At 40.7% G+C, this 20,785-nt stretch overlaps 1 protein-coding gene, 1 non-coding gene and 1 pseudogene across 6 annotated transcripts in view; all 3 read left to right on the forward strand.

Annotated features, from left to right (window-relative positions):
• Positions 1-20,785, forward strand: part of SKAP1 (src kinase associated phosphoprotein 1) — a 328,721-nt gene that overhangs the window by 244,452 nt on the left and 63,484 nt on the right. The window lies entirely within an intron of this gene.
• On the forward strand, positions 2,278-2,590 carry LOC106633952 (U6 snRNA-associated Sm-like protein LSm3; annotated as a pseudogene).
• LOC112437713 (U6 spliceosomal RNA) lies at positions 16,935-17,041 on the forward strand. The gene has a single exon (XR_003026257.1). It is a non-coding gene; the product is annotated as a U6 spliceosomal RNA (small nuclear RNA).

Raw genomic sequence — 20,785 nt, forward strand, 5'->3', positions numbered from 1 at the left:
CATTATTTGATGTCCCTCTTTGTTTATCTTAATTAAGATGTAGAATCAATCATTTTTACTTTCTCTCTCCAAGAGCAGCAGTTGGCTCAGAGTCAGGATGAGGTCTGGCCACCCTTGAGTGCTGTGCAGGTGCTGAGCCGTGTTTGTTCACAGAGGGATAAAAAACACATTTGTTCTCCAGGTTGTGTGGATAGACTGACAGATTTTGATAAGAGGGAAAAAAGTCTTCCTCTGTGGTGAGAAATAACATTTCTATCTAGAATAAGTGAAAACAGTGGCAAATATAATTCCTGTTATGGAGATGATTTTCCTCAACACGTAGTGACAACTCAGCTGGGGGTGGGAAACACCGAGGTAGGTTGGAAATAGGAGGCAGAATGTGGTGACCCAGATCAAGCAAGAAGCAGAAGACGGAGAGCCCTAAACCTTGTCCTGTGAATATGACAGTTGTTCTTGCCACGCTAGCTTTCTTTTCCATTCCTGATGCCACAGTTCAATCTCCAAGCTGCTAGGTCATAGTCTCCTGAAAGTAGAATGGCTTATTGTTGGAGAGACCATTTCATATCCAAACTACTTATGTTCCTCTGTGCATAGAGGTACTTCTGGCCCATCAGCTCTGTATAAGGGCCTTTGCAGGGCGTTTACAACAGTACAGCTTTTTTTTTTTTTTTTTTTTTTTTTTTTTTTTTTTGAGACAGAGTTTTGCTCTTGTTGCCCAGGCTGGAGTGCAATGGTGTGATCTCGGCTCACTGCAGCCTCTGCGGTGTTCAAGCACGGGTTCAAGCGATTTTCCTACCTCAGCCTCCCAAGTAGCTGAAATTAAAGGCACCTGCCACCACACCCGGCTAATTTTTGTATATTTAGTAGAGATGGGATTTCTCCATGTTTGTCAGGCTGGTCTCGAGCTCCTGACCTCAGGTGATCCACACGCCTCAGCCTCCCAAAGTGCTGGGATTACAGGCATGAGCCACTGAGCCCGGCCAACAGTACAGCTTAATTCTGCTGAGGCACCCACTCTTTCCTACTCAGCCCCCCTTTTAAGAAGCATGCATCCCCTCAGAATAGCTAGCCAGGGATAGAGTAGCAGTCAACTAGACATGGAACAGAACTGAATTCTACACGCCAATCAACCCACTTGGTATAAAGCCTTGTCTCCTTAGCACCAGGTCACCTTCGTCTCCTTAGCACCATGTTCCTCTATCTAACTGAGCTAAATAGCCATACAATTCAATGAGCTGGACAAATGAGAAACACAAAGAAAGGAAACAAGTCTATTGCATGATTTAGGGAGATCAGATTGGAAAAGATACAGTGCTTTACTTTTAAAATCATCCTAGTCAGTGAAGCAATCCAAACATTGCCATAGACTTAAACAGATTATTTGTATTTTATACCACATGCATCTAGAACAGCATTATCTGTAACCCTCAAGTACTTGGAGCCCTAGAGTTAGGGAAAAGTATACCTTTTCATTGATCAGAATCTTTTTAAGCACATCTAAGCAAATTTGGGTGTGAAATTAGTACTAACATTTCTCCTACTTTTTGTGAGCACTAACAGCTAGCACACACTCCAGTGGTCTTATATGTTGTTCTGCTCCTGACAGTGTTATAGAAGTTAACTTCAGGAACTTGGACAAGAAGGCCTGCATTCCAGTCCTTCCTTAGGCAAGAGGTGGACTTTTGAATCACATAATTCCAAGAGGAAACATAACCTTTCAAAAGATAAACCAACACTTCATTTATTTGAGGCCTCTGTTATGATTCTTGGACCACAGATAACTACTTTGAACAAATTCTCACTCTTCATTAGTGGAAAACACTTTCCTCTAATCGCCACGAATTACCCAACACCTGGAATTAAGCAGTCTTCTCTTACCATACTCATTTTCTTTCTTTCCAGTGGGATATTCTAGGTTCATAAGGTGACTGCCAATACTTATTTAGCTGTGTGCAGTATTACTGGTGTAGCTGAGACTGCTAGCTCGCCCCCAATTCTGGGTTCGTGGCTGCCCAGAACAACTCCCTGCCTCCACGGCAACTAGATTTGACCACGTGATTTAACTTCTGGCTAGTGGAATGTGTAAGTAATGTGTCAACTTTTTAGGGCCACACACAAGTGTCCTTAAGCAGGTAGAGGGATGGTGGTACTGTCTGTGTTGCCCCTTTCCTCCTTCCTGCTGGCTGGAACTGGAGCCAGTTTGGACCATGACGAACAAATGACACACTTTATAAAGATAGAAAGAGCCTGAAGAGGAAAGGGCGAAGGGTTTGAAACATGGTGGACGATATAAACCAGCAACAAACTACCAACACCATAGAGGAGCCCCTTGATTTCATCAGGCTCAGCCTGGATAAATGAATTTATGGATAAATGAGAGATTACCAGGAGCTTCTAGGCAGATTACATGCTTATGATCTACATTTAAATATGTTATTGGGAGATGTGGAAGAAACTGTGACTACTACAGAAATTGAGGAAGAAGCCATCATATATAAGAGATATATAAATCAGCGAAACAGAATATTCGAATGCTCTTTTTCCCAGAAGACGTTTTGTCCTGGTTGTCCCTCCATTGAGAGTTGGCTGAAACAATTTATCCCATATGGAAAATAGGAGACTTTGTACAGGTACCTCTTTAAATGTTCAGGACATTCAAAAGAGAAACCAGCAAACATTTTGATATTAAGAAATTCTCCCACTCCTGAAATGAATTGATTTGCAGACAACTCATAATTTCTATTAAAAAAAAATTTTTTTTAATAGAGGTGGGGTCTCAGTGTGCTGCCCAGCCTGGTCTCAAACTCCTGGGCTTAAGCCATCCTCCCACCTTGGCCCTCCAAACTGCTGGGATTACAAGCATGAGCCACTGCACCCAGCCCAGATAATTCATAACTTCTTAAGCTAAATGGCATTTTTATTTTTCTCCAACCCTTCTAATAAATGTGATCACCAAGATGCAAAACTCTTTTTCAGGAAAAAAAAGAGGAGCATGAAGTGCCCTCCCATTCCTGGGGTGCCTCCCCCCAGTCTTTTTATACATGAGGGACAAATTACCTTCTATTTTGTTAAGGCCTCTATTATTTGGGGTTTTCCGTCACACTGGCTAAACTAATCCTAATGATACATCTGGTAAGGACTTCCTCTGGGGGGTAGCCGAGGACAAACTGAGCAGGGTAACACTCGGGAGGAGACTATGAGGAATAGAATGGGAAAGATACCACAGTGATGAAATGACTACAAGTGGCCTCCTCAGCCATGGAAACGATTAAAGCCAGAGTTATATTAGCACAGATAATAATTTCTTTAGTATTTCTTAAATGGTGTTATGCAGAAGTCCTAACTTTTGTTGGTTGATTAATATAGTTTATTCTAGTCTTGGTAATAATGATCCTGGGTAGTTTGTTAAAATTGCCATGTGTAGTGTACAAGTTGTCTTGGCTCTTTTCCAGGTCACCTTTGGTTACTTTGGTGCCTATAGCACTTCTCTTGCCCCTCGTGCTTGTTCTGATACTCACTGTCCAGGCCCTCCACCTGGGGGCCTCCCTGGGCCCACCTCACCAAGGCCCTCCAGCAAGCCATCAGGATGATAAGGACCTAACATACAAATCTACTCTGAGGCTGTGGTTCTCAGCCCTAGGTGAGCATCAGAACTACTCATAGAACTTTGTAAAAATAAACATGCCTCAGCCCCACTCCAGATAATCCTGAATCAGTATATCTGGGGTGCAGTTCAGGTATCTACACTTTTTTAAAAAGTAGACAGGTGATTCCGATGTGCAGCCAGAGTTACGAACCACGGCTCCAAGGTGTCGATGACTGATAATGGCTCCGTATAATATTGCCAGCCACACACACGTGACCTCATGGATAAGCGTCGCTACCTGACATCTGTCAGTTATCTACCTCTACTCAGTGGTCTACCGCATAGGTACAGACAGCTGTGCCTTATCCCTAGGAGAGCTGGAGCTCTGTGCCTCCTCCTCCCAGTGATTTCTGATGTCCTAGCTTGTTACCACACTGTGGATGAGAATATCTCGATTAATGTGCTACCTCTTCCAGAGGCGTTTGTAGTTCAACGGGGAATAATGCTTTAATCTAAGGGAATGGGCCCCAAATGATGGAATTTCAGGAATTACAGAAGTCAGTTGAAAAGATATTTTGGAAGAGGGGCCCTTTTCCAGTTAACTTAAACACACACCATTTAAGCAGCACCAATTCTACTTATAAAACAACAACAACAAAACAACCGGGCCTGATTCAGAAGATGTTTTAGACTTCTGAGGGGAAAAGTATCTATTTCTTCATCTTCCTTCACCTGCTGTTTGAAATCACCTTCAGCCCTCACACTTTCTCTTACCTCTAGAGAAGCAGTGCTGTTTGCCCCTAATTCAGCCATAGTTAAATGGCAAGAGAGCTCATGTTAAGAGAGCACATTACACTCTTCTGAATATCCTTTCATACATGGAATCCAACCTTAGAACACAGAGCAAAGAGTCATTTAGTGATCAATCCCCTATTACAGCACAGGCACAGTCAGTCTAATCAATATTTTCATGTATCTGGCCAGCTTTTACAAACCTGGGGTAATTAAGATTCTACAATGTCTTAGTTAATCCTTAATATTTCACTGGCTTTTCTTCTCAACTATTTTGTTTCTTATTACTTTTATCCTATCCTTCCAGACTCTGTAAATACAAACCTAATAGGACTATTATAAAAACCAAGTTAAATAGGAGGTTTGACAGTGCTCTAAAAAATTTTAAAGCCCCACATAAATGTATAATAATGTTTCTATAATAAGGACTGTATTCTTTGTGTAGCAGTACTTAAGTTTTTGATGGAAAGAGGAGGAGGAAAGACTGAGATGTAGACAGACTAATGCTAAGGATTGCCATGAGAATTCCTTCTGTTCCTGCCTTGTCCACTTACTAACTAGGAGGCTTGAGCAAGTCACTTTAATTTCTCCATCAAGAGAAAAATGGTCATTTTTCTTATTATAGAAAATTACTCATATTATAGAGGTAGTGGTGAGGGTTAATGAATCAAGGTATATTAGGAGAAGTAAGCATCCATAGATTTTGTAAATTCTGCAGAAAGAATCTGGAAGGGAGATTTAGATACAGGCCCAAGTCCTAGCTAGACATGGAACCCTGGCATCCAGACACTTGCCTCTCAGTTCTAATTATTAGCACACTCCCTCTGCTAAATAGGATAAAAGGAAGAGCTTTTGTTCTTATCCATTACAAAAACACATTGAATTGTCTATGGTGATTTTGTAACTGTCAAAGATTTGTTGCCCTGGAAATAAGGATTTGTAATAAGAGTGTTATCACACCTTTGTTGGTGTAAACTGTTCACTAGGAATAGTCAAAGAGATAAATGAAATATAAACAGGACAATGGGCTAAGTGCAGCCTCTCCTAATTGTTTATTTTCTTTCCAAACTGGCAAGAAGTTGTTGGAGTTTCATACTTCATTTTATATACAAATTGAGGTCCTGGGGGAGAGTATCCTTCATGTGAACAGCTCTCCCAGTTACAGGAGAAAACTGAGTAACGATAAAACCCTCGGGGACATCATTTAATATTTCCAGCATTTCACATGAGCTACTGACACTTGGGTCTTCAAGGGGAAAGCTGATTTATACCTTCAGTCGTTAGACAATGTAAAGGTGAGGTCAGGCATAGGCATCCTTCATCCCTTTCCCCGGTGCTCACAGGTCCCTTGGGCAAGGTGGAATCAAAGCATTTCAAATGGTAGAGGTCACAGGAGTGACATGGTAAGAGGTAAGAGAGCACAGCCTCCTTCCTCTACCAGTGGGTCTAACGCCCATATATCTTCATATTGCCGTTGTTTCCACTTGAAAAATTACATGCAGTTGGTTTTACTTTTCCTTCCTTCCTATTCTGAAAACACGATTTCCACTCCCAATCTAAAGTATAATTTATGTCAAGACTAATGATTATGTGTTTCTGATTATTTTTTAAAAAGGTGAAACCTTTAACATAAATGCAAGACAACAGGTGTCCTGTTTTATAGCCTTGTACTTTTCCAACCCTATAAATTAAAATCATGTCTGTGCTGTCTCTGTCTTTGCACTGATCTGAAGCCATTCTAGGACATTCTAGGAATTCTGTGCTCTCTGGCACAAAACCTCCCACGTGGAAGGTTCCAGATAAATTTTTCTTGATTTGATTTGATCTGCAGGTACTTGATCAAATTCTGGTCATGCCCAGTAATACAATAATACTTTGTAAATTGCAACCCAAGTTTATACCCTGGGCTTCTGACCCCAAATTTCATAATGGGATTCCATACCTTTTATTACTTATGAAATAAAACAGCTCTCCAGTGGAAAGAGACCTCCTGCTCTTGTGGGTCCCCTTGCAATGTAGGAAGAGCTTAGGCAAATTAGACGTATGGTATAAAGTACAATATTAGAATTGTAAATGAGTCTTAAAATTACATAAAGACTACAGATTATTAAAGTATTCTTAAGACAATATCTAATTCAAATATAACTTTATGTAAATTTTTTTCTTTTTTTTTTTTTGAGACAGAGTCTTCCTCTGTTGCCCAGACTGGAGTGTAGTGGCACAATCTCAGCTCACTGCAACATCTGCCTCCCAGGCTCAAGCAATTCTTATGCCTCAGCCTCCTGAGTAGCTGGGATTACAAGCATGCATCACCACACCCAGCTAATTTTTGTATTTTTAGTAGAGATGGTTTCTGCATGTTGGCCAGAACTCCTAGTCTTGAACTCCTGGCCTCAAGTGATCTGCCTGCCTCGGCCTCCAAAGCGCTGGGATTACGGGCGTGAGTCACCATGCCCAACCTGTGCAAGTGTTTTTAATAGCATTGTTTCTCTTCATTCTACACTGGTTTCTTCTTTCTTTTCTGGATTCCTTTGCCATGTACCTTCATACCAAGCTTAGGAATTTTGTGTAATCAGCCACTCAGAATGGACATCATTATATAAATATGGAGACATGGCTGTACTGTGAAATGGTTGAAAAACTATTTTTAAAATTTTCTATTTTTATTTTTATCAAAATAATGTATGCATATAGTTCTTAAAAATCAAATAAAGCCAGGCACAATGGTGTGTACCTGTAGTCCCTTGGGAGGCTAAAGTGGGAAGATTACTTGAGCCCAGGAGTTTGAATCCAGCCTTGGCCACATAGCAAGACCCCATTTCCAAAAAAATTTTTTTTAATCAAATAATACTACAAGCAGTCATCCTGGAGTTCTGCTTTCCAGAGGCAACCCCTTTCCATTTTTTAAAAATTAACTTTTTCATCCATTCTGATGTGTCTCTTCCATACTTCTAAATAATATGATTAGACAGCTATTTTTTTAGTTTATCAATTTCAGACATTACCTATTGATTTTATATTATGATAGGGGAGGAGTCAGCATTCCTATTCCATCCCAGCCATCAATTCCCCATTCTTCATGTGTCGAGTGTGGTTATATCATAATTTTTAGTTAATCAATATTTAGTGTTTACATTAACTATGTAAATATTATTTACGTCAACCCTTATAAAATTGTATAATTAAATTTTATTTCTTTATTTTTTATAACAAGGGGTATAAAAAAATACCTCTTTATTTTTTACCCAAGAGGACTGGGTTCGTAGAGCTTCCAGATAACTGACCACGTGGAGGTTCCTGGAGGGTAGCATAGCCAGGGAGGACATGGACGCTCCACACCCCTTCCCCCATACCTCACCCTATGCATCTCTTTACCTATATCCTTTGTAATATCCTTTATAATAAACCAGGAAATGTAAAAAAAATTCTTGTTTTTCCTAGAGTTGGCAAATGCCTTGACTTTCTTCATTTGCCTAGTTTTCTAAGTCACCATCCCTAATTCTTTCCAAACTTTGCAGAATTGTAATTTTCCACATGATCAAACACACCAGATGATCCATCAGTTCCATTTGTGCTTCTAGTCTCTCCTGGAGATCTCCATCCTCCTCCCCACTCTGGGCTGGCTGCTCTCAGGCCTCCTGCACAGCTGTCATCCTGGGACTTCCCTTTCATCCCTTTCCTTCATCAGAGCACCACGTTCTGGACCCAATGTCACCTTCTTTCTTGGTGGACTCCCTCATTTTGATGGAGCACATATTGTGGTGGCATCCTGAGAAAGGATGCCTGGGAGGTCAATTTCTTGAGACTTTGAATGTCAGAAAACCTCTGTATTCTACTTTTACACTTAACTGTTAGTTTGGGTGTGAGAATGCTAATGGAAATCATTTTCCCTTAGAACTTGGAAAGCTTTGCTTCATTGGCTTCCAGCTTTCATTGTTGCTGTGGAGAATTTCAGTGCCATTCTGATTCTTAATTCTTTGTATGACTTGTTTCTCCCCCCTGATTCAGAAGGTTTTAGGATCTTCTTTTTAAGAATTCTGTTCTGAAATATCACTGTGATTACCAATATGTGAGTCCCTTTTCATTCATGTGCTGGGTGTATGGAGGACCATGTCAATCAAAAGATTCCTATCATTTTGAGAAATGTTATTATTTCTTTGATAATGTCCTTCCCTCTGTTTCTGTGTTCTAATACTTTTTATCTTTTCTGGTTTTCTTTTCTTGATCTTTTTGTTCTATTTAAGATTTCCTCGGCCAGGTGCGGTAGCTCACGCCTGTAATCCCAGCACTTTGGGAGGCCGAGGCATGTGAATTGCTTGAGCCCAGGAGTTCTAGACCAGCCTGGGCAACATAGCTAAACCCTGTCTCGACCAAAATATCCAAAAATTAACTGAGCGTGGTGACACGTGCCTGTAGTTTCAGCTACTCAGGAGGCTGAGGTGGGAGGATTGCTTAAGCCTGGGAGGTGGAGACTGCAGTGAACCAAGATCAAGCCACTACACTCCAGCCTGGGCAACAGAGTGAGACCCCATCTCAAAAAAAGAAAGAGAGAGAGAGAGAAGGAAAGAAAGAAAGAGAGAGAGAGAAAGAAAGAAGAAAGAAAGAAAGAAAGAAAGAAAGAAAGAAAGAAAGAAAGAAAGAAAGAAAGAAAAGAAAAGAAAGAAAGGGGAAGGAGGGAGGGAGGAAGGAAGGAAGGAAGGAAGGATTTCCTTGACAAGTATTTCTACCATCTTAAATCATGCAACATTTTAGTAGTTGGTCTTATGGAACTCTTAGCTTTGGTAATGTGGGATGTGCTGCTCAGATTCTGCATCAGAGCTATTCTTGTTCCTCCTTTCATGTGCTCTACACAGTTTGACCCATAGAAGTCCAGCAGTCCCACTCAATGTCTGGGGCTAAACATCCCTGTGAACCTCATACAGCCCAGGTACCTGTCTCTTCTCTGGTAATGCCAAAGATCAGATCCCATTTTAAGGCTGAATATCCTGGACAACTCCCAGGCATAATGGCTCCATTTAGTAGTATATTACTGTAGCCATTCTTAGCAGAATGGGGTTCCTAAAAATCATGAAATTTGGGCTGAGAAATATAGAATTAAAGCATTATTCATCTTGACTTTATAGTTAGGACCATAACATACATTAGATAAAATGTGTAGCATGGTGTAGCCAAAACAAAAGGAAAAAAAAACTGGATTTGGAGCTTAAAAATACCTGAGTTTTGGCTGGGCACGGTGGCTCACGCCTGTAATCCCAGCACTTTGAGAGGCAGAGGCGGGGGAATCACCTAAGGTCGGGAGTTCGAGACCAGCCTGGCCAGCATGGTGAAACCCCCGTCTCTACTAAAAATACAAAAAAAAAAAAAAAAAAATTAGCCAGGTGTGGTGGCACATGCCTATAACGCAGCTACTCAGGAGGCTGAGGCAGGAGAATCGTTTGAGCCCGGGAGATGCTCAGATCACGCCATTGCACTCCAGCCGAGATCACGCCATTGCACTCCAGCCTGGGCAACAAGAGTGAAACTGTCTCAAAAAAAAAAAGAAAAGAAAAAAATCTGAGTTTATATCTTGGTTCTTCTTCTTCCCAACTGTGTGAGCCTGTTTCAGCTTCAGAAGGCCAGACTGGTGAGATCTTTCTGTCTGAATGAAGAAGATCAGAATTAAGGAGGTGTCATACACGAAAGCATTTTATAAACACTAAATAAAGTGTTATCCAAATGTAAAGTATTACTATTATCATGTTACTGTTGTAATTATTTGGTCAGGAAAGCCTGAATTTCATGCTGCCTCTCCTATGTGCTTTGTAACACCCAGGCAATTCCACAATTAGAAGTGGCTTTTCAAAAAAGACACTTTAGTTCTTTTTTTCCTTGAAAACAAATGAATCTGGAACCAATCTACCTTAGCCATCCAATATGTGCAGCCTCTTTTGTTCAGGAACAACCTTAAGGTAATAAACTTCTCTGCCCCTGTGACAGAGAAAAATGTTAGAAGGAAATGGGTTTCCATCTCAGGCTTCCAAGGTGCTATACCAAACAATAACAAGGGAAAAATTATTCAGTTAAACACACCTGACGTGCATTGGCATCCAATATGCCATCCTCCTCACCAGGCATTATTACTTATATACCTGCCTGTGAGAAAGGCTGCTCGGAAGAGCTACTCTGCTTTTGTCAGACATACATTTTGGAGACTTTCAAATAAACTTATACAGCAATACCGAGCTGCATGTCTTCTAAACTTTGCTATTTCATCCGTCTATACCAAGTGCCGTGAAGCAGAATGGATGTGCCTTCAGCTTTCTACAGTCCTGGAAAATGAGCCAGTCCACTTAACAATAAATGGTGGTTGGTTCAAACACACATGACTGGTCTAGTGAAGAAGAAAAGAAAGTTGAGCTTAATGAAGTCCAGTGTCTGTGTCCCTGTGCACGGACAGGAAAGGACGAGTGTTTTATAACTGTTTATTGGAGTTAATGGTAATAAATTCCTCACTTGTGATGCATTAACTTTAATGTTTTCATTACTTGGTGATTTAGGTTTTCCCTTTTCACATTGTAAATCATGTTGTCCCAGTAGCAGAGCAGGTCGAGTGCCTGCCATAATGTTCATAATGTTCAGTGGGGAAAGAAATGTTCTCTTTCTCTCTCCTGCATGGTCTGAGAAAAGATGCTTTGCCTCATCCCGATTTGCTACTTGATAAATAAGCAATAAAGACAGACAGACAAACAGATGCATCCAACCACAGTGTAGCAGAATGTGGCAGGGCCTAGTTTAGATCCAAGGGAAATATAGGTCTCTATAGTAACTTTCCAAATGTATTTGGTACTAAAGTTTTTTCTTTTTCTTTTTTTCCCCGTTTGCTGAGTGTGAGCCCTTAGTTAATGAGCTGTGCAAATAGATATTGAGATTTAGTGTTTTTATTTTGCAATTACAGACTTGGTGATTTGGTTGGAAAATTTTGGGTTTAGAAACATCACCCTCATTTTCCCCTCCTAAATCTTTTTCCTTGCAAAGTTTGACTTCAAACTTGCTTGAGTTTTGTCAGATGAAACAGAAGAATCCAGAAATATTTAAATCTAGAATTTGTAACTTCTTTTTTAAGGGAGGGTGATTTTTGCCTTAAAGGTAACTTATCACAGCCAACATCATTTTTCTGTCTCTGAGCCCATACTGCTACACAGAGACACACATGGAGCTGTCTGAGGGTGAGGTTTGGCTTGGGAGTGGCCCTTTGACCAGGAGATAATACATACCAGGTCAAAGCCACATTGCTAAGATCACTGCTTTCCCATCAAGTTCTTCCTGTTGGGGTGTAAGAGTTCTCATTAGATCACCCACCCTGAAATACCCCCAGAGAATCACGATAATTAGTTCCTGAGTCTTCTTTTGTCTTTTCTGCTGTGTTTGCTTTTAAAGTTTTCTCAATGCAGTACTCTGATGATATCTGAATGTCTTTTACTAGAGAGACATAGAGAAGGCAAAATTATTATCATTTGATTCCTCCTTAAATCTTTTGCTTTGGATAGCAACTAAAATAGAGATGTCAGGAGTCTGTCACACTAATCTCTATGTAGCCTTCACCATTAACAGTATTAAATGCTCAGACACACATAAGATGTTTGCTCACAGGATGCAAATCAATGTACATGTAAAAGCTCAAAAGGAAAATGCCATTTCTCCAGGAGATAAATAAAAGAACAAGACTGAGGAAACACTATCAGTGACCAAATTCTCAGCCACTCAAAGTCTATAGCTCAGAAGTTGCTATCAATAGCTATTTCCTAAAGAGTAATCAGTTATTCATTTGGCACAGTCTTTTGCCTGTTTATTGTTTCTTCTGAACCCTGTTCTGGAGATAGATAAGGTCCAAGGCAAACAGAATTGGTGTGCCAATCAGGCTGTAACATGGGACTCAGAAATTTATTTCTTGGCCAGGCGTGGTAGTTCACACCTATAATCCCAGCACTTTGGGAGGCTGAGATGGAAAGATTGCTTGAGACCAGAAGTTTGAGACCAGGAGTTCAAGACCAGCCTGGGAAACATAGTGAGACCCTGTCTCTACCAAAAATAAGAAATAAATTAGCCAAGTGTGGCGGTGCACACCAAGTAGTCCAAGCTACTTGGGAGGCTGAGGGCAGGAGGGTTGCTTGAACCCAGGAGATGGAGGCTGCAGTGAGCCGTGATTGTACCACTGCACTTCCGCCTGGGTGTCAGAGCAAGAGCCTGTCTCAAAAAAGAAAGAGAGAGAGAGGAAAGAAGGAAAGAGGGAGGGAAAGAAGCAAGGAAGAGAGAGAGAGGGAGGGAGAGAGGGAGGAGAGAAGGAAGGAACGAAGGAATGAAGAAAGGAAGGAAGGAAAGAAGGAAGGAAGGAAGGAAAAAGAGAGAGAGAGAAATTTATTTCTCTCCAGTTGAGGTTCATGGCATTTTATTCTAATTTTTTCTCCAAAATCCTTTTTGGTCCTCTTTCTTTCATTCTCAGCGCTGTGATACGAGCTAACTTCTGCACCCCCACTTCCTCCTTGTTGTCTTGGCAAAATCCTCCTTTCCTTGCCTCTTCTTACTTTCTTGTTTTATATGATACCAACCCTAAGATTAAAGTAGAACAAAAATTACTGTTTGTGACTTAAGCGAAAATGGTTTGACTAACAAATATTCACTTCCATATTGCATTCCTAGATCACAAGTCCTATTAGGCTAGAAGTGGTTTCAGTTCAGTTTAACAAACATTATTGGGTACCTACTGTGTGTACGAGGCCCCTGGGGATAAAAAGAGAAACAAGTATACAAATAATGAATTGCACTGCTCTCTATGAAAGGGACCAGATTTCCCACTGGCAGCTTTTCTTTAGGCTTCCAGAAATTAAATAATTAGTATCACACTCCTTACAGTGTATTGTGTTTATTTAAGGGAAAGATCCTTCTTAATTCCACATCAGTTCAACAACTAATTAAAGAATGGCCCAGGGCCGGGCGCGGTGGCTCATGCCTGTAATCTCAGCACTGTGGGAGCCTGAGGTGGCTGGATCACCTGAGGTCAGGAGTTCAAGAACAGCCTGATCAACATGGTGAAACCCCGTCTCTACTAAAAATACAAAAATTAGCTGGGCATGGTGGTGGGCACCTGTAATCCCAGCTTACTCGGGAGGCTGAGGCAGGAGAATCGCTTGAACCTGGGAGGCGGAGGTTGCAGTGAGCCGGGATTGCGCCATTGTACCTCAGCCTGGGCAACAAGAGTGAAACTCCAACTCAAAAAAAGAAAGAAAGAAAGAAAGAATGGCCCAATCTTGTGATGAAGCTCAGCTATTCACATGTTCCAGTTCCTCCTCAATTTAATTCTTTTTTTTTTTTTTTTTGAAACAGAGTCTCCTTCTGTCACCCAGGCTGGAGTGCAGTGGCATGATCTCGGCTCACCGCAACCTCCACCTCCAGGGTTCAAGCAATTCTCCTGCCTCAGCCTGCTGAGTAGCTGGGATTACAGGTGTGCGCCACCACACCCAGCTAATTATTTTTGGTTTTTTTTTTTTTTTTTAGTAGAGACAGAGTTTCACCATATTGGCCAGGCTGGTCTCAAACTCCTGACCTTGTGATCTGCCCACCTCGGCCTCCCAAAGTGCTGAGATTACAGGCATAAGCCACCGCGCCAGCCTTCCTCCTCAATCTAATTCTTACTCTTCTTACCTAGACAATTGCCATGAAAACCCTGGCCCATCCCCCTACGTGCATGGCTATATGCACCAAAGAAGAATCTAATATGCAACTTCTTTGTTTCCCCATTTTAATCCAGGTACTATAACGTTCTGTTCACTTAATTTCTTCCATGGTGTCATCTCTTTTCCTATGACTGCAAGATCTATTTTTACCCTCCTCCCTATTGCCTTGTACCCAGGTCCACAACTACCGTTCTTTTCCCAGGAATAGCCCTTTTTCTATTTGCTTTTTCAAGGATTCTAGCAGCTTTACATTGTTACTAAGGTCTTATGGAAACCCAAGCAAAGTGGCAAGAATGGAGCACGTTGAGGAAAAGATTTAGGGTCCCTGGGAGCCAAGACTGTGCTATAAAAATGTTCTAGAAAATGCTATAGAAGCACAGAAGAGGGAGTATATTTTACATGGTGGAATCAAAGATTCAAAGAGGATGTGACATTTGAATTGAAGGAGCACTCCCAACTCGGCAGCTGGGTGTAGAGAGAGGAAGTTCCAAACAGGAAAAACAGAATACACAGAGACCTGGCAGTGTAAAGTGCATGGCATGTTCCACAGGACAGAGTCTGTTCCTTATTGTTGCTGGAGTACTGGAAGGTGACAAAGTTGGGAGAAAATGAAACTGGAAGGTAGGAAGACACCAAGTACTTAAAAGTCTTTGTATGCTGGAGAGTTTGAGTTTCATCCTGTAGGTAATAAAAAACCATTACAGGATTTAAGCAGGAATGTGACATGATCTGTGTTTTAGAAAGATGACTTCTGGCCACAGTTTGGTGAACCAGTTAAAAAGTGATTCTAAACCCAGGCAAGGCTCTTTTCTTTTTATTTCCTTTTCTCTGTGTTCTTATCACAGTCCAGTGGCATAGTAAATAAACAGATCTGAAAATGACATTTCGTCATTCGTTTTTAAAGATAGGCTCTCAAGTGATGCATGTATAATCGTGATCTGACTAGGGGGAATACGTCGATCTTGCAAAGTTTGTAAAAAGACAATGTGGCGTTTTAAAATCCTCTCCTCCTTTTTAGAATCATGAGACCATTGAAGGATTGCTGCCTTAATTTGTATCAGGATTCCCACTTTGCTCTGTTGCCACTTACTGTGACTTAGCTGCTAAAGATACTTCAGGTCTTTTGCAGTTCTATATTAAGGATGGATTCTTAGGATAAAAATGAAGCTGAGGATGTTGGGTTACAGATATGTGTTATTGATAAAATCAAAAGACACATATGCTTAACCCACCACCACAGAACACTCATGGTTTTGAAGGAACACAATTTTTTTTTCAAGTAAATAAAGCACTGTGGGAATTCATGATGTCACAATTATGATAGTACATCAGATTCATTTCATCACTATAGGCTGTAGCATACATAGGATAAGCTATAAGTTATTTTTGATTGACTTTTCCCTGTAAGAAAGCGTATCAGAATGCAGTGAATGGTATTGTTATAGAAAAACTTAAAACCCATTCTTATTCTAAAAGTAAATTATTCAAAATCTCTGTCCTTTAACTGATCAAAGTATACCAATGTTTCACGATTGAGAAGCAATGGATTATTATAGTTAGTCATTCTTTAAGATGAACTCCTGACACCTACCAGAAAGTATTGATTATTACCATTTATTTAGATACTATCATTAGTGCATTGAAGTTACCATGCTTGGAGTTAGAAGGGCTTTTTCCTAACACTTTCATTTCTCATAAGTAAAATCCCACGGAAAGTGAAGATGTGGAAGAGAGCATCTTGCAAGATCACAGGTCTCCTAGACAATTAGCATGTGTTGCCCCTTTGTAGGAATGAGAGGGTTCTTCATCCTCCATGAATACTCATGGTTTCTGTAAGTTACCTTGTGGCTTGGCATTACTGAGGGAATACTTTATGAAAAGAAACCAGTTTGGATATTTGGCTTTAAAATCCTTTTGTTTTGTTTTTGTTTTTTGTTTGTTTGTTTTTTGTTTTGTTTTGAGTCTTGTTCTGCCACCTAGGCTGGTGCACTCTCAGCTCACTGCAACCCCTGCCTCCCAGGCTCAAGCAATCCTCCTGCCTCAAGCTTCCAAGTACCTGGGACTACAGGCACATACCACCATGCCTGACTAATTTTTGTGTTTTTAGTAGAGACGGAGTTTCACCATGTTGGCCAGGCTGGTCTCAAACTCCTGGCCTCAAGTGATCTGCCTGCCTCAGCCTCCCAAAGTGCTGGGAAAAATCTTCCTTTTCAAACCCAAATCTCTTCCTTCAAGAGTAAGTAAATCATGTCCAAGATTTCTGCATGAGCCCTACACTGGAACAGGGTTTCTTTTTTCTAGATGATCACCCTTGCATCAGAAGAGGTCTTACGAACCTTGGTGACCAATCAGCATTTATTTTTTTTTTTTTTTTTGAGTCGGAGTCTCGCTCTATCACCTAGACTGGAGTGCAGTGGCGCGATCTCGGCTCACTGCAACATCCGCCTCCTGGGTTCAAGCAATTCTCCTGCCTCAGCCTCCCAAGTAGCTGGGATTACAGGTGTGCACCACCATGCCCAGCTAATTTTTTGTATTTTTAGTAAAGACAGGGTTTCACCATGCTGGCCAGGGTGGTCTTAAACTCCCGACCTCGTGATCTGCCCACCTCGGCCTCCCAAAGTGCTGGTATTACAGGCATGGGCCACCACGCCCAGCCCCAAGCAGCATTTTTTGAGAGCTTCTGGCTGTGCCCTCTTATAGGTACTTAACTCATGCGTCCTTTTATTGAATTCTGAGACTTTCTTGTATTTTGCTCTATATCTCTGTTGACCTCTTGGATTTCACATAGATCTGCCCTAGGAGGCAATTCCAAAGATTAATCAGTTAGTACATTTAAAAGTAACCGAGTGCTCACTTTGGCAGCATATATACTAAAATTGGAATGATACAGAGAAGATTAGCATGGCCCCTGTGCAAAGATGACATGCAAATTTGTGAAGCATCCCATGTTTTTGAACTAACGCAGAAACAGAAAACATAATATGGCATTTTCTCACTTATAAGTGGGAGCTACACATTGGGTACACATGGACATAAATATGGCAACAGTAGACACTGGGTAAATGCACGAGGAGGTAGGGAGGGAAGCAAGGGTTGAAAATCTATTATTGGGTACTGTGCTCACTACCTGGGTGACAGATTATTCATACTCCAAACCTCAGCATCACACAATATACCTTTGTAACAAACCTACACATGTACCCTGATTCTAAAATAAAAGCTGAAAAACATAAAAATAAAATAAAACCTGCTCATTTTACTCAAAAAAAGGAAATAAGAAATATAGATACTAAAATAATTTTTTGACACCAGGAGTTAGAATAACCACACATCATGCCTGTTTCTTCTTCCAAAAAACAGGGTCTCTTTTTGTGGGGGAGTGAGATAGGAAGACCCAATCTTTCCTCATCCACTTCTGTGCATGTCTGAAGCTCAGAGTATTGGAAACAGCATGGGCTATTCCAACTGAGCAACCTTCAGCAAATTATGTCATTTCATTACACCTCAGTTTCCTAGTCTGTAAAGTGGGGATGATAATAAAACATGCCTCATAGGGATATTGTGGGACTTAGATGTAAAAATGCTTGATACAATGCTGATGAATTTAAAACTGGTTAGGGTTTTGGGGGGCCATTTTTGTTAAAGCATATTCATTTTAATTATTTTGTTTATTATCTGCTTTTTTTCTTTGTACTACTGACCTAGAACCTCAGAGGTTTTTTTTGTCTTCAGTATAACAGGATTTTCTCCACAGATTTCTGTAACCTGGGTTCACTATAACCTGGATTCACTGGTATTTTTAAAAGACCTTCAAAAATTAGAAGGGCAACATGAGTCTATTGAGGTCTCATGAAAGTTGTCTTCTGTGTTGGTTTGCTAACTACAAATGTGTCATTTCTACACATTTTCTGGGGTCCTTTAGTCTAGCTCCTGTTGCTCATGTTCTGTTTCCTAGCTTCTTACATCACAGCTTGTTGAAGAACTTGATTAAGTACGTTGTGTTCATTCCCTTCCTTTCATCTGTTGTCCAATTTATTTCTCCATGAACAGTTCCATTCAGTTAGTTTAAAGCCATCTGTTTGAGTGCTTTCTATATCTTTGAAATTTTAGATGCTAAATCTATTACTAATGTTTTAGAATTTTTCACCTTTCATATGTTAAGCTAAATTCCTTTATAAGTGAAGCACAATGCAAGAAAAATGTGTAGTATAAGTGTAAACTCAGGTGGATATCAAATGGAACCACGGAAGTTAAAGAATTATATATGCCTGTTCAAGGGACTAATCAAGGAATAGTCATTGAAACCAACTTCCTTGTTAGCATCGGAAGATGACACTTCCTGCCAGACACTACAAACTATCATTTATTGACTGGTTCCTGAAAATTGAGAAGAAGGCAAAAAAGTAACCCAGAAAAGTAAGAAGCTAAGGAAAAGCAGTAATGAACATATTAAAGAAGGCCACAGAAATCAAATGCACAAAAGAGAGGTTCATGAACAGATTTGAAATCCACAATAACCAGACAAGAGAAAACTACCCCCTCCCCAACCTATCTGCAATACCCTCCTCACCTTGGTACATTTGAGGCATTTTAAAGCGTGTGTTTGTGTTTATGTCTGCAGATGCACACACACCAGCCATCTGTGACTGCATTGGAATTGCAGGTGGAATTTGACCATTCCCAGCCTTCAGATGTTAAATTTTCTCCAATCTCATACACCCAATCCCCAGGTTTTTTACATGAGTACTTTAATGAAGGATCCTGCTAAACTTCACCCTGTCTGAAATTCACCCCTGTTAGCTATTAGTCTCTAGGCTCAAGTTGGTTAGGTCCCTCTTTTAAACAGTTGAAAAGAACTTGAATTAAAAGGAAGAGGGAGGATGGGAGAAGTCCATAACTTAACAGGGGACGATTTGAACAAAAGATGTTTTTTAAAAAACTATTTATTTTCCTTTCAGGATGATTTAGCAAGAGACCAAGCCAGCTGCCTATAATGAAAGTTAGTGGGCACCTGGTTTGTTCTGCAGGGGCTGCAGCCTTTTTGCGTGGAAATTGTGTGGCCTCCTGTGCTATTAGCCTTGTGCTCTGGTGTTGCCAACTGATTTCTCCAATTCTCTTTTCTCAGTGGGCTAGAACGCAGCTGGTTAAATAGGCCGTGACTCACATAAGCTCTCGTGTCTTTTTTATTGACTGCTTTATGGAAATGTATCACACTCCAAAGGGTCCCCATTGTTGTTGCTGTGCATAGCTGACTAAAGAGTCATGTTTAGCATTGAGAGATGGAATCCTATTCTGTCGTTTTTTATTGCTTTTTTTGATGTGGGTGGGATACAAGGGTTTAAAGGAATCCAGATGAAGAGAAAGATATCTGAGAATTTCTTTTATCTTGATCTGCCATGAAAGTTGGGTGGCCATCATTTCTAGGTAACATACTTCTCTGTTGATCTTATCTTTGTGGCCCCATATCCTTCAGCTAAGTGAATCTTTTCTCTATACGGGCTGTTCTGAGAGGTTTAGTTAAGTGTAGTGGTAGGGAGAGATTATGACACTAATGTAATTCTGTTTTGTGCTGATATAATGTAATACACCTTTAGACTTAGCCAAGAGGGCCATTTATTCTCAATAAATCAAAATCATTTTTATTTTTTCATGACGGTGGTGATATCTTTTCTCAGGTAATGAACAAAAAGCTTCTTTTTTTAATTGTATACTTAAATGTAAATTGTTTGCCTTAAAATAGCAACTTATACAATTGTTTGCAACTTCTTCCTATTTTTATAACCGTCCTTTAAAGCATATTTTACATACTTTCTATTATGCATTAAGTAGTTCTCTGCAGATCTGTTCGTTTACCAGTAGGTGTGGATCCAGGCATACAAGATTCCTGCCTCATCACCCCATGGCATGGCTAACACTGTTCATCCTCAGGATCACTAGTTCTTGATCAGTAGGACCCTGCGCTGACACTGAAAGAGGAGGTACCTTGCATGCCACTGTGGATTCCCACCTTGGTTATTTGGATTTGTCAGATAGATCATGGAGCTAATGAGATTGAGCTCAGAGCCAACTACATTGAGAACAACTCTGTTATTGAACTCACCACACAGTACCTTGTACACAGAAGACAGTTAGTAGACTAGAGACTGATCTGACCTCATTTCCTAATTTTTTTTCCGTAGACATTCTAAACTTAGCCTATAATCCCATTTTTTCCCACTGCCCATAAGGGGAACCAGGCAAGATAATTCCTCAATACAGATTCTGTCTAATGAATAAGAAAGCAACATAGACCGGGTGCGGTGGCTCATGCCTGTAATCCCAGCACTTTGGGAGGCCGAGGCGGCTGGATCCCCTGGGGTCAGGAGTTCAAGACCAGCCTGACCAACATGGAGAAACCCCGTCTCTACTAAAAATACAAAAAACTATTCAGGCATGGTGGTGCATGCCTGTAATCCCAGCTACTCGGGAAGCTGGAGCAGGAGAATCGCTTGAACCCGGGAGGCGGAGGTTGCAGTGAGCTGAGATCGCACCATTACACTCCAGCCTGGGCGACAAGAGTGAGACTGTCTCAAAAAAAAAAAAAAAAGAAGGAAAGAAAGCAACATAACACATCTTACTGACTATACACAAAAACACACCATATAAAAAGCTGTTTCCAGCTCTATTCCTTTTCAGAATCTTGTTAGTGAATGACCAA

The sequence above is a fragment of the Pan paniscus genome, chromosome 19 (genome assembly GCF_029289425.2).
Source record: "Pan paniscus chromosome 19, NHGRI_mPanPan1-v2.0_pri, whole genome shotgun sequence".
NCBI classification, from domain to species: Eukaryota; Metazoa; Chordata; class Mammalia; order Primates; family Hominidae; genus Pan; species Pan paniscus.